Genomic DNA, 12650 nt, shown 5'->3' on the forward strand with positions numbered 1-12650 from the left:
GACACAGAGTGAAGCTCCCTCCACACCGTCCCATCACACACTCCCGGGGTCAGACACAGAGTGAAGCTCCCTCCACACCGTCCCGTCACACACTCCCGGGGTCAGACACAGAGTGAAGCTCCCTCCACACCGTCCCATCACACACTCCCGGGGTCAGACACAGAGTGAAGCTCCCTCCACACCGTCCCATCACACACTCCCGGGGTCAGACACAGAGTGAAGCTCTCTCCACACCGTCCCATCACACACTCCCCAGGGTCAGACACAGAGTGAAGCTCCCTCTACACCGTCCCATCACACACTCCCAAGGACAGTTTAGAAATAAAAGAATGAAAATAATTGTTTATGTACACATTAAAACTCACTACTGAGTGGATTAGGTCTTAATTCGGAAGTGGGGAATGAGCCCAAACAGCCTGTCTGATCCCACTGGGACTGGAACTACCTGACTGCTCCAGGCTCACGAGTTGGGGAGGGTCAGTGCCACGCTAAGACGTGAGGTCCCTCAGCCCTAAGAGACTTCACTCGGTATCAGCCCCGGGAGACACGAGAGACCGCAAATGCAGGAATCAGGAGCAATACACAACGCCCCGGAAGGAGGACCCAGCAGGTTGGGCAGCATCTGCGTGGATGGAAATGAACAGTCGGTGCCGCGGACTCTCCCCCCCCCGGCCCCCCGAACCATCCATTTCCCCCTCTGTAGATGCGCCCGTCCCACTGTGTCTTTATCATTGCAGCATTTGGGACCACGCCTTGCGTATTCAGGGTTCCAAACTCCCTGCTGCTGTCAGAACACCCCCCCGCTTTCAAGCCACCCTGCCAACCCAATCCTGAGGCGATGATGTGGCTCGATGCTGCGGTTTTAGCGGGCAGCATTCCTGTTGGCACAGCTACGGTACTTTACTTTGTTACAGCACTGTATAAACTCGAGGTGTACAGGAAGAAAAATGTGGCAGAATTTGAGCAATACAGTATGTGTTTTAAATGTATTTTAAACTATTTTTTAATTATCTATTATTGGTGATGGAATTTATTTTGCATTTTATTTATTTAGAGATACTACATGATACCAGGGATTTCCAGCCCAGCTGCTTTGTTTAGTAACTCCAGAGAGTACTTGCCGTTACGCCGCCAGCGTTTCGGGCAGCAATGAAGGTCCTCCATCTTTGGCGGTGTTCAGGGCTTCCTTCATCGTGTCAGTAGCTTCCTCTTGGTTTTCGCCACTGTCAGACATGCAAGTCCCGGGTGGAGACTCAGGAGTACCGTCGCACTCAGATGGACGTCACACTCTGCTTCCGTAACAGTCTTGTTTGACCCGTCAGGGTTGTTAGCCCTGAACCTGGAGGACCGGTGGACCGCTCTTAGTCTGGCCTCTAACCCTTTGACCCTTTTTTGGCATGGACAACCCTACCAAGAGCCAAAGCATAAAGCCCTGACTCCAGCCAACGTAGCTCTCTGGGTCTTTGAGGCTCGCGAGCCTCCAAATGATGACAGGTTTAACTAATCAAAAGAAAAACACGGTAGCCGGGGATAACACGAGCATGTTTAGTTTTACTTTAGTGAGGCGTGCACTTATGATGTGGTGGCTTGATAACACACGCCATTTACGTAGTTTTACATATAACCCATAATGAATTATGTAAACTAACAAGAATGCTTAACTAAGTAATATATGTACAATATTTCTCAAATATTACTGAAAAATTAAATACACTACACTCCTCCCTGATTAGCTATAAACTCAATAAACTACAGAATGCATTCTGTGCGGGGAAGTTTATAAAGTAGAAAAGCTGTTGCACTGGGACCGGGGCAGTTCCACTCTCTCGACATCAGAAGTCCAGGTTCAGTGGGACGAACGAGCATCACAAACTGGGGTCTTCCCTGGTTGCAGTGGATGACTGTGACGTCTTCTGTGCCTTGTCGTGCCCTTCGCTCTCCACGGAGCGTTACAGAACTGTATACAAAGTGTAAGTGCAGTATACTATACGATACAGCTACTATATAGACATCACACAGCATAGTACATTGTAAACTGTCCCATTCAGGCCTGAAGATTTAACCATGTGGAGGATTTAATGTGGGATACCATCTTTCCTGGCAAGGGAGGATCACTCTGCTTGGTAGGAGAGACGTGTGACTTTGAAACAGTCTCAGGCTCTGGGGGTGGTTGTAGGAGTTGACACTGGGACTGCAGGAAGTGGTTCTGACGCCTCTCTTCTCCAACAACTGTCTCTGTTCTCCTCAACTGATCAACCTGTCGTCTCCAGATGACATCAGACGCATTCTCTGCTGTGCAGGAGAGGGGTCCCGTTCTGTCCTTGATCTTTTCTGAGTACCCACTTCTGACCTCCTCTGTAGTCGCTCGCCGGGACTGCTCGTCCAGGAGTGAAACATTAACACCTCCTCGTTCGAGAAGCCCTCTATTTGTCTCTTAGCGTCCTCCTGAGGTTGGGCTCAAGGAGGTCCAAGCACAAGCGCGAGGGACAACCCAGGAACAGCGTAGCTGGTGAGTTGCTGGTCGTGAAGCGTGCTGCGCTGCGATCTGCAAGGAAAATTGGCGAGCTTCTGATTCAGTGTTCAGCTCTTTCGGCTCTCGCCAAGCCATTTGTAGCTAGGTGGTACGGTGCAGGTATGATATGCCTTATTCCATTCATTTTCAGGAATGACTGAAACTGTTCCGAAACAATCTGTGGTCCATTGTCACTGGCTAAGTGTTCTGGAACACCAGTCCTTGAGAAAAGGCTTCTCAACACATCAACAGTGTGTGAGGCTGTAGTGGAGACTGTTAGGAACACGTCTGGCCACTGTGTAGCTGCATCTGCTACTACCAAGAAATTTGTGCCCATCAATGGTCCGGCAAAGTCCGCACGAATCCTCGGCCAGAGCAATGCAGGCCATTCCCAGGGATGGACAGGTGCTGCTCTTGGCAGTTTCTGGGCTTGTTGGCACTTTGGCAGAAAGTTTGAAGTTAATAACTCACCTCCTTCTACCTTAGGCCACGAACTTATCAATCACCCCTGATGAGTTATTAACTTCAAACTTTCTGCATAATCACTCAAAGGGTTGAACTGCACGTGCATGTAACGAGAGCTGTATAACTCATCTCCTCCTACCTTAGGCCACAAACTTATCAATCACCCCTCGCATGTTTAGTTTTACTTTAGTAAGGCGCACACATATGACATGGTGGCATGATAACGTATACCATTCACATAGTTTTACATATAACCCAGAATGAACTATGTACACAAAAAAGAATGCTTAGTCAAACAATATATTTACAATATTACTCAAATATTACTGAAATATTAAATACACAGTACCAACGAGCCCGCGCTGTTCAATTCCTCTCACGTGACCCATTAAGACCATAAGACATAGGCTGTATGGCCCATCAAGTCTGCTCCTCTATTCCATTGTGGCTAATTTATTATCCCTCTCAATCCCACTCTCCTGACTTATAGACAATAGGTGCAGGAGTAGGCCATTCGGCCCTTCGAGCCAGCACCGCCATTCACTGTGATCATGGCTGATCATCCACAATCAGTATCCAGTTCCTGCCTTATCCCCATAACCTTTGATTCCGCTATCTTTAAGAGCTCTATCCATCTCTTTCTTGAAAGCATCCGGAGACTTGGCCTCCACAGCCTTCTGGGGCAGAGCATTCCACATATCCACCACTCTCTGGGTGAAAAAGTTTTTCCTCAACTCCGTTCTAAATGGCCTACCCCTTATTCTTAAACTGTGGCCTCTGGTTCTGGACTCACCCATCAGCGGGAACATGCTTCCTGCCTCCAGCGTGTCCAATCCCTTAATAATCTTATATGTTTCAATAAGATCCCCTCTCAGCCTTCTAAGTTCCTGAGTATACAAGCCTAGTCGCTCCAATCTTTTGACATATGACAGTCCCGCCATCCCGGGAATTAACCTTGTGAACCTACGCTGCACTCCCTCAATAGCAAGAATGTCCTTTCTCAAATTTGGAGCAAAACTGTACACAATACTCCAGGTGTGGTCTCACCAGGGCCCTGTACAGCTGCAGAAGGATCTCTTTGCTCTTATACTCAATTTCCCTTGTTATGAAGGGGATTGAGTACTTCTCCCCGTACATGTTGACACCCTGACTAACCTAGAACCAATCAACCTCTGCTTTGAATATGACAATGACATGATTCACGTGGCAATGAATTGTACAGTTTCACCACCCTCTGGCTGAATAAATTCCCCCACAACTCTGTTCTAAAGGGACATCATTGTATTCTGGGGTTGTGCCCTCTGGTGCTAGACTCTCCTGCTACTGGAAACATCCTCTCCATGTCCATTCTCTGTAAGCCTTTCAATATTCGAAGGGTTTTAACAAGATTCCCCATCCTTCCTCTAAACTCCAGTGGGTACAAGGCCCAGAGCCATCAAACGCTCCTCATTCCTGAGATCACCTTCGAGAACCTCCTCTGGACCCTCTTCAGAGTTCAGTGCGGGGACCGCAGCTGTTTACAATACATATTAATGATTTAGATGAAGGGATTAAAAGTAACATTAGCAAATTTGCCGATGACACAAAGCTGGGTGGCAGTGTGAAATGTGAGGAGGATGTTATGAGAATGCAGGGTGACTTGGACAGGCTGGGTGAGTGGGCAGATGCATGGCAGATGCAGTTTAATGTGGATAAATGTGAGGTTATCCACTTTGGTGGTAAGAACGGGAAGGCAGATTATTATCTAAATGGAGTCAAGTTAGGAAAAGGAGAAGCACAACAAGATCTAGGTGTTCCCATACATCAGTCACTGAAAGCAAGCATGCAAGTACAGCAGGCAGTGAAGCAAGCTAATCGCATGCTGGCCTTCATAACAAGAGGAATTGAGTATAAGAGCAAAGAGGTCCTTCTGCAGTTGTACAGGGCCCTGGTGAGACCACACTGGAGTACTGTGTGCAGTTTTGGTCTCCAAATTTGAGGAAGGACATTCTTGCTATTGAGGGAGTGCAGCGTAGGTTCACAAGGTTAATTCCCGGGATGGCGGGACTGTCATATGTTGAAAGATTGGAGCGACTGGGGTTGTATACACTGGAATTTAGAAGGATGAGAGGGGTCTGATTGAAACATATACGATTATTAAGGGATTGGACACACTAGAGGCAGGAAACATGTTCCCGATGTTGGAAGAGTCCAGAACCAGAGGCCACAGTTTAAGAATAAGGGGTAGACCATTTAGAACGGAGTTGAGGAAAAACTTTTTCACCCAGAGAGTGGTGGATATGTGGAATGCTCTGCCCCAGAAGGCTGTGGAGGCCAAGTCTCTGGATGCTTTCAAGAAAGAGGTGGATAGAGCTCTTAAAGAAAGCGGAATCAAAGGTTATGGGGATAAGGCAGGAACTGGATGCTGATTGTGGATGATCAGCCATGATCACAGTGAATGGCGGTGCTGGCTCGAAGGGCCTAATGGCCTACTCCTGCACCTATTGTCTATTGTCTATTGTCAATGCCAGCTCATCCTTTCTTAGACCAGGGATCCAAAACTACTCACAATACTCCAAGTGCGGTTAACCTACTGACCCGTTATGTCTAGATCTCCGCACTGTCTCTGTTAGCTTACCATCGTGACTGTCGCCTTGCTGAACTCCCACACGAAGAGTCTACACTCTGCTCTGTTTGCACACCATTCTAACTAACAGTGTGGGAGGAAACTCAGGTGGTCAAGGAGAGAAAGTACAAACTCCTTACAGAGAGTGGTGGGGTTTGAACCCCGGGTCGCTGCCACTGTAATAGCGTTTAGCTAACCATTACGCTACCGTGTTACCCAAAACTTTTTTTTATATACAAAAAACAATTAACAATAGACCTTGGAGTTTTGCAGGTCAGATTTCACCTTGAATAGATGATAAAGACTTTATTGTGTACGGTTTTGGTCACCCTGCTATAGGAAATACATTGTTAAACTGGAAGAACTGCACAGAAGCTTTACGAGGACCACACACAAAACGCGGGAGGAACTTGGCAGGTCAGGCAGCGTCTATGGAAATGAATAAATAGTCGACGTTTCGGGCCGCGACCCTTCCTCAGGACTGGAAGGGAAGTCGCCAGAGCGGAAAGGAGGCGGGGCGGGAGGAGAAAGAGGACAAGCTGGGAGGTGAAGTCAGGGTGGGTGGGAAAGATGAAGGGCTGGAGAAGAAGGAATCTGATAGGAGAGGAGAGTGGACCATTGGAGAAAGGGAAGGAGGGGAGGCAGCATGGGGAGGTGATTGGCAGGGGAGAAGAGGTAAGAGGCCAGAGTCGGGAAGAGGGAAGGGGGAGGGGAAAAGAAAAAGAAGAAAAAACAAATTACCTGAAGTTGGAGAAATCAGAGTTCATGCCATCAGGTTGGAGGCTACTCAGACAGAATATGAGGTGTCCCATTGCAATGTGCCTGTCGCCACAATAGGTCAACGGCAGACGCAATCTCAATGGCTCTCCACTCGGCTTTAGATCACCTGGACAACACAAACACCTCCGTCAGGATGCTGTTCATCGACTATAGCTCAGCATTTAATACAATCATTCCCACAATCCTGATTGAGAAGTTGCAGAACCTGGGCCTCTGTACCTTCCTCTGCAATTGGATCCTTGACTTCCTAACCAAAAGACCATAATCTATGCGGATTGGTAATAACATCTCCTCCTCGCTGACAATCAACACTGGCACACCTCAGGGATGTGTGCTTAGCCCACTGCTCTACTCTCTCTATACCCATGACTGTGTGGCTATGCATAGCTCAAATACCATCTATAAATTTGCTGACGGTACAACCGTTGTTGGTAGAATCCCAGGTGGTGACGAGAGGCCGTACAGGAGTGAGATATGCCAACTGGTGGAGTGGTGCCGCAGCAACAACCTGGCACTCAACGTCAGTAAGACGAAAGAGCTGATTGTGGACTTCAGGAAGGGTAAGATGAAGGAACACATACCAAACCTCATAGAGGGATCAGAAGTGGAGAGAGTGAGCAGCTTCAAGTTCCTGGGTGTCAAGATCTCTGAGGATGTAGTCATAAAGAAGGCAAGACAACAGCTATACTTCATTAGGAGTTTAAAGAGATTTGGCATGTCAACAAGTACACTGAAAAACTTCTATAGATGTACCATGGAGAGCATTCTGACAGGCTGCATCACTGTCTGGTATGGTGAGGGGGCTACTGCACAGGACCGAAAGAAGCTGCAGAAGGTTGTAAATCTAGTCAGCTCCATCTTGGGCACTAGCCTACAAAGTACCCAGGACATCTTTAGGGAGCGGTGTCTCAGAAAGGCAGTGTCCATTATTAAAGACTTCCAGCACCCAGGGCATGCCCTTTTCTCACTGTGACCATCAGGTAGCAGATACAGAAGCCTGAAGGCACACACTCAGTGATTCAGGAACAGCTTCTTCCCCTCTGCCATCCGATTCCTAAATGAATATTGAAGCTTTGGACACTACCTCCCTTTTTTAATATACAGCATTTCTGTTTCTGCACATTTTAAAAAATCTATTCAATATACAGGTACAGAGGAAGAACTACAAAACTTAATTGATATAGTTGTTGAAGAAAGTGCAAAAATAGGTCTATTTATCAATTGCAAAAAGACAGAACGTATGGTGATATCCAAAAAGAAGGAGAATCCTATCTGCAGGCTGAGAATAAATGGGAAAGACATAAAACAAGTATAGAACTTTTGCTGCTTAGGAAGCTGGGTGACATCAGATGGCAGGTGCGACTTGGACATCAAAAGAAGAATAGGGATGGCAAAAGAGACCTTTACAAGAATGAAGAGTATACTGACCAATACTAAACTAAGCATGACCACCCGCCTCAGAGTACTGAAATGTTATGTTTATCCAGTTATCTTATATGGCTCAGAATGTTGGACAATATCTGGTAACATGAGGAAATGAATTGTAGCAGCAGTGATGTGGTTTTTGAGGAGGATGCAAAGAATATCATGGACGAAACGAATATCTAACGAGGATGTCACGAACAGAGCAAACACAAGAAGAGAAATAATGTACGAGATCATGAACAGGCAACGTAACATTGGGCATGTGATTAGGAAAAAGGAGTTAGAATGCACGGTAATTATGGGAAAGATTGAAGGGAAGAAAGCAAGAGGAAGACAAAGAGAAATGATGATGGAGACAGCAGCCGGAGAACCGGAAATGAATACCAATGAATTGATCCTTTGACCCGAAACAGGAGTGTGTGAGCCATGGCAGTCAAAGCTCAAACTGGGCACGGCACCTGATGATGATGATGATTCAATATACGTAATTGATTTAATTTTTCATTTATTATAACAATTACAGCACGGAAACAGGCCACCTTGGCCCTTCTAGTCCATGCCAAACCCTTACTCTCACTAATACTCTCATATTGTTGTGTGCCTTTACCAAACCTCTCTTCATTCTCCTGAACTACAGGGAATAAAGTGTTAATCCATTCAATTTTTCACTATAATTCAGGCCCTCAAGTTCTGAAAATATGCCTGTAAATTTTCTCTGTACTCTTTCAATATTCTTGATATCTTCTCTGTAGGTACGTGAACAGAACTTCATACAATACTCCAAATTTAGTCTCACCAATGTCTTATAAACTTCAACATAACATCCCAAGCCCTGTACTCAATACTTCGATTTGTGAAGGCCAATGGGCCGAAAGCTTTCTATACAACACTATCTATCTGTGATGTCGGTTTCAAGGAATTATGTATGTGTGGTCTCTGATCCCTCTGTTCTACTGCACTCCTCAGTGCCTCACTGTGTAAAGCCCACTCTAGTTTGTCCTCCCAAAGTGCAACATCTCACACTTGTCTGCATTAAATTCCATCTGCTATTTTTCGGCCCATTTTTCCAGCTGGTTCAGACCCCACTGCAAGCTTTGATAAACGTAGGACCATACGACATAGGAGTGGAATTACGCCCCTTGACCCATCAAGTCTGCTCCACCATTCCATCATGGCCGATCCAACATCTCTCTCAACCCCGTTCTCCCCCTCTCTCCTCGCAACACTCGGCATGCCCACCAATCAAGAATCCATCAATCTCCGCCTCAAATATGCCCGATGACATGGCCTCCACAACGAATTCCATAGATTCACCAGCCCCCGGCTGAAGAAGTTCCTCCCCTAGAGTGACACTCTGTAATCTGAGGCTGTGCCCTCTGGTCAGAGTCTTCCCCCACTATAGGAAGCACCCCCTCCAAGTCCACTCCATCTTGGTCCCTCAATACTCGACAGGTTTCAGTGAGACCCCCCTCATTCTTCTGAACTCCAGTGAGTACAGGCCCAGAGCCATCAAATGCTCCTCATACATTAACCCTTTTATTCCCAGGATCAATGTCGTGAACCTCCTCCGGACCCCATCCAACATCAGCACATCCACTCCTCGATACGGGGCCCACTTGCTCTCCGTATTCCAAACGTGGTCTGACCAATGCCTCGCATAGCCTCAGCTTTACACCTTTGCTTTTATATTCTTGTCCTCTTGCAATTACCTTCATATACCCTTCCTCGCTGCCCACTATGCCCCCAATCTTGGTGTCATCCACAAATTTTGCTGATCCAGTCGACTACGTTATCATTGACAGACGTTTCCCTGATGAGAGGCAAGGGAACATAGAAAGCAGCTGCTGGTATCTAGAGCAAAGGGCACACAGCTACCCAAGGAACTCAGCGGTTATTTCTCTCTCTCTCTCTCTGCTAGATTATGTACTGCATTGAACTGCTGCTGCTAAGTTAACAAATTTCACGCCACATGCCGGTGATAGTAAACCTGATTTGATCCTGATACTGATTCCAGACTGAGAGTGGCTTGATGATGGCAGAAGAGGAGGCCGCGGACCGACGTGCGGGTGCGGAAACGGGAACGGGGATTAAAAGCGCCGCCACACTTGCAGGCTGCCCCCAGCATAGCCTCGGCCTGTGTCGGCAACTGATGCAAAAGGCAGTGCATTTCACTATGCTCCGAAGCACATGTGATAAATAAAGCTGATCTATTCTTTCATACAGTAAACAAACCAAGCTCAATCCTCTCCCATAAGAGGATTTACCCCCCTTTCTCCCATTTGCCCCTTAGTTTGTCATTCAAACAACCCACCAGACCAGTTCTCCTACCCCATCTCCCCTTTCTCTTCATTCCCCAAGTCAAGTTTATTCTCATTAAACTATATATATCTGTACTGTCAAACGAGATGTTTCTCCAGACCAGGGTGTAAAGCACAGTAGCTCCTGATAAATGCCCCCGATGGATGGTAGGGAGACCCCTGTGATCCCCTCAGCCGTTCCCAAGTACCCAAACTGTTATCGGCCTGAGCTGTGAAATTTTACCGACGGTACCTTGGCACCCGTTTCTGGGTGGGTGGGAGGGAGGGGCAAAGTTGCAATCTGTCCTCCAGGAAGCAGTGGAAAGGTGGGACTCTCTCCAGCAAGGAGTGGCACGAGGAAATAGCGCAGGTGCAGGCAAGTAGCTGGAAAACACACGGAAGGGAGGGTCACAAAGTTCAAAGCCGCACACCTCAAGATAAGCCTCTGTAGTGCAAAGCAAATTTATTGTCGAAGTGCGTATACGTCACCACATACTCGCTACCTTGACATTCAGTTTCTTGCAGGCACTCACAGTAGAAAAAAAAGAAATACAATAGAATAAATGAAAAACTACACACAAATAAAGACTGACAAGCAACCGATATGGAAAAGAAGACAAACTGCACAAATACTATAATAATAATAATAATAAATAAACAGAAGGGTTCTTAGGGCAATACAGGACCAGGTGGTTAACACAAAAATGACCAAAAATTCATAATAAAAGACCAACAAATTCAAGATGACAAAATGCAGAAAATCCTAAGGGAAACCAGAAACAATCTAACACTTCAAACACGAGGAAATCTGCAGATGCTGGAAATTCAAGCAACACACATCAAAGTTGCTGGTGAACGCAGCAGGCCAGGCAGCATCTGTAGGAAGAGGTGCAGTCGACGTTTCAGGCCGAGACCCTTCGTCAGGACTCACTGAAGGAAGAGTGAGTAAGAGATTTGAAAGTTGGAGGGGGAGGGGGAGATCCAAAATGATAGGAGAAGACAGGAGGGTGAGGGATGGAGCCAAGAGCAGGACAGGTGATTGGCAAAAGGGGTATGAGAGGATCATGGGACAGGAGGCCCAGGGAGAAGGAAAAGGGGGAGGGGTGAAGCCCAGAGGATGGGCAAGGGGTATAGTCAGAGGGACAGAGGGAGAAAAAGGAGAGAGAGAAAAAGAATGTGTAAAAATAAATAACGGACGGGGTACGAGGGGGAGGTGGGGCATTAGCGGAAGTTAAAGAAGTCAATATTCATGCCATCAGGTTGGAGGCTACCCAGACGGAATATAAGGTGTTGTTCCTCCAACCTGAGTGTGGCTTCATCTTTACGGTAGAGGAGGCTGTGGATAGACATATCAGAATGGGAATGGGACGTGGAATTAAAATGTGTGGCCACTGGGAGATCCTGCTTTCTCTGGCGGACAGACCATAGGTGTTCAGCAAAGCAGTCTCCCAGTCTGCGTCGGGTCTCGCCAATATATAGAAGGCCACATCGGGAGCACCGGACGCAGTATACCACCCCAGCCGACTCACAGGTGAAGTGTCGCCTCACCTGGAAGGACTGTCTGGGGCCCTGAACGGTAGTGAGGGAGGAGGTGTAAGGGCATGTGTAGCACTTGTTCCGCTTACAAGGACAAGTGCCAGGAGGCACTTTACAGGATCCTGCAGCAGTTTAACTCAATCTGATTACTTACACAAGCACGGTCAAGGGGCAAACATCATTCCTCAAAACCTTGCTTTAAAATGCCAACTCATAAAAGACACCATACCCTCCAAGCCTTGATCCGGTTTTAGAGTCAGAATCCCACATATTATATTATGATCAATTTGTTATTACAGATAGGACAAACCATAATAACTGGAAATAATATTACTGGATAAACAAGCAAGGACAATTTACTTAATAGATATAGCCATTCCAGACACTCATAACATACAGAAATCAGTAAGTGAAAGAACACCAGAAATATGCTGGATTAAAAGAGGAAATTGAAAGACTATGGAATATGAACAGGGTTTACATTATACCAATAGTAATATCAACAACTACTATTGGTATAGTATATACCTTGTTCATATTCCACGGTCTTTCTATGTGGGACCTGAGGGCTTCTGTGGCTCCGTCCCAATGGTAGTGGCAAGACGATAGCGTGGCCTAGATGGTGTTTTCTTGTGGCAGTGCTCTTTGTGGGTGAGCTCAGTGGTAGGGAGGGCTTTGCCTGTGGTGGAGTGGGCTGTAGCCACCATTGTTGTAGATTCCTGGGCTCTGGCATCGCCAAAACAAATCACTTTACAACATGTTCGAACCACAATGCTCAAGATGTCGGAGGAACTTAGTGGGCCAGGCAGAATCTATGGAGTGAGTGTCCCCTCCGCCATCTATCTATCACCCCTCCACCAAATTCTTGTCAGCTCTTGCTCTATGTCCTTAAACTGATTACCTCTTCTCTATAGAAACAGCCCAGTCCATCACGGGTAAAGCCCTCCCCACCATTGAGCGCCAATGCGGGAAAGCAGCATCCATCATCAGAGATCCCCACCACCCAGGCCGTGCTCTCTTCTCACTGCTG

Source organism: Mobula birostris, unplaced genomic scaffold (assembly GCF_030028105.1).
Source record: "Mobula birostris isolate sMobBir1 unplaced genomic scaffold, sMobBir1.hap1 scaffold_994, whole genome shotgun sequence".
NCBI lineage: Eukaryota > Metazoa > Chordata > Chondrichthyes > Myliobatiformes > Myliobatidae > Mobula > Mobula birostris.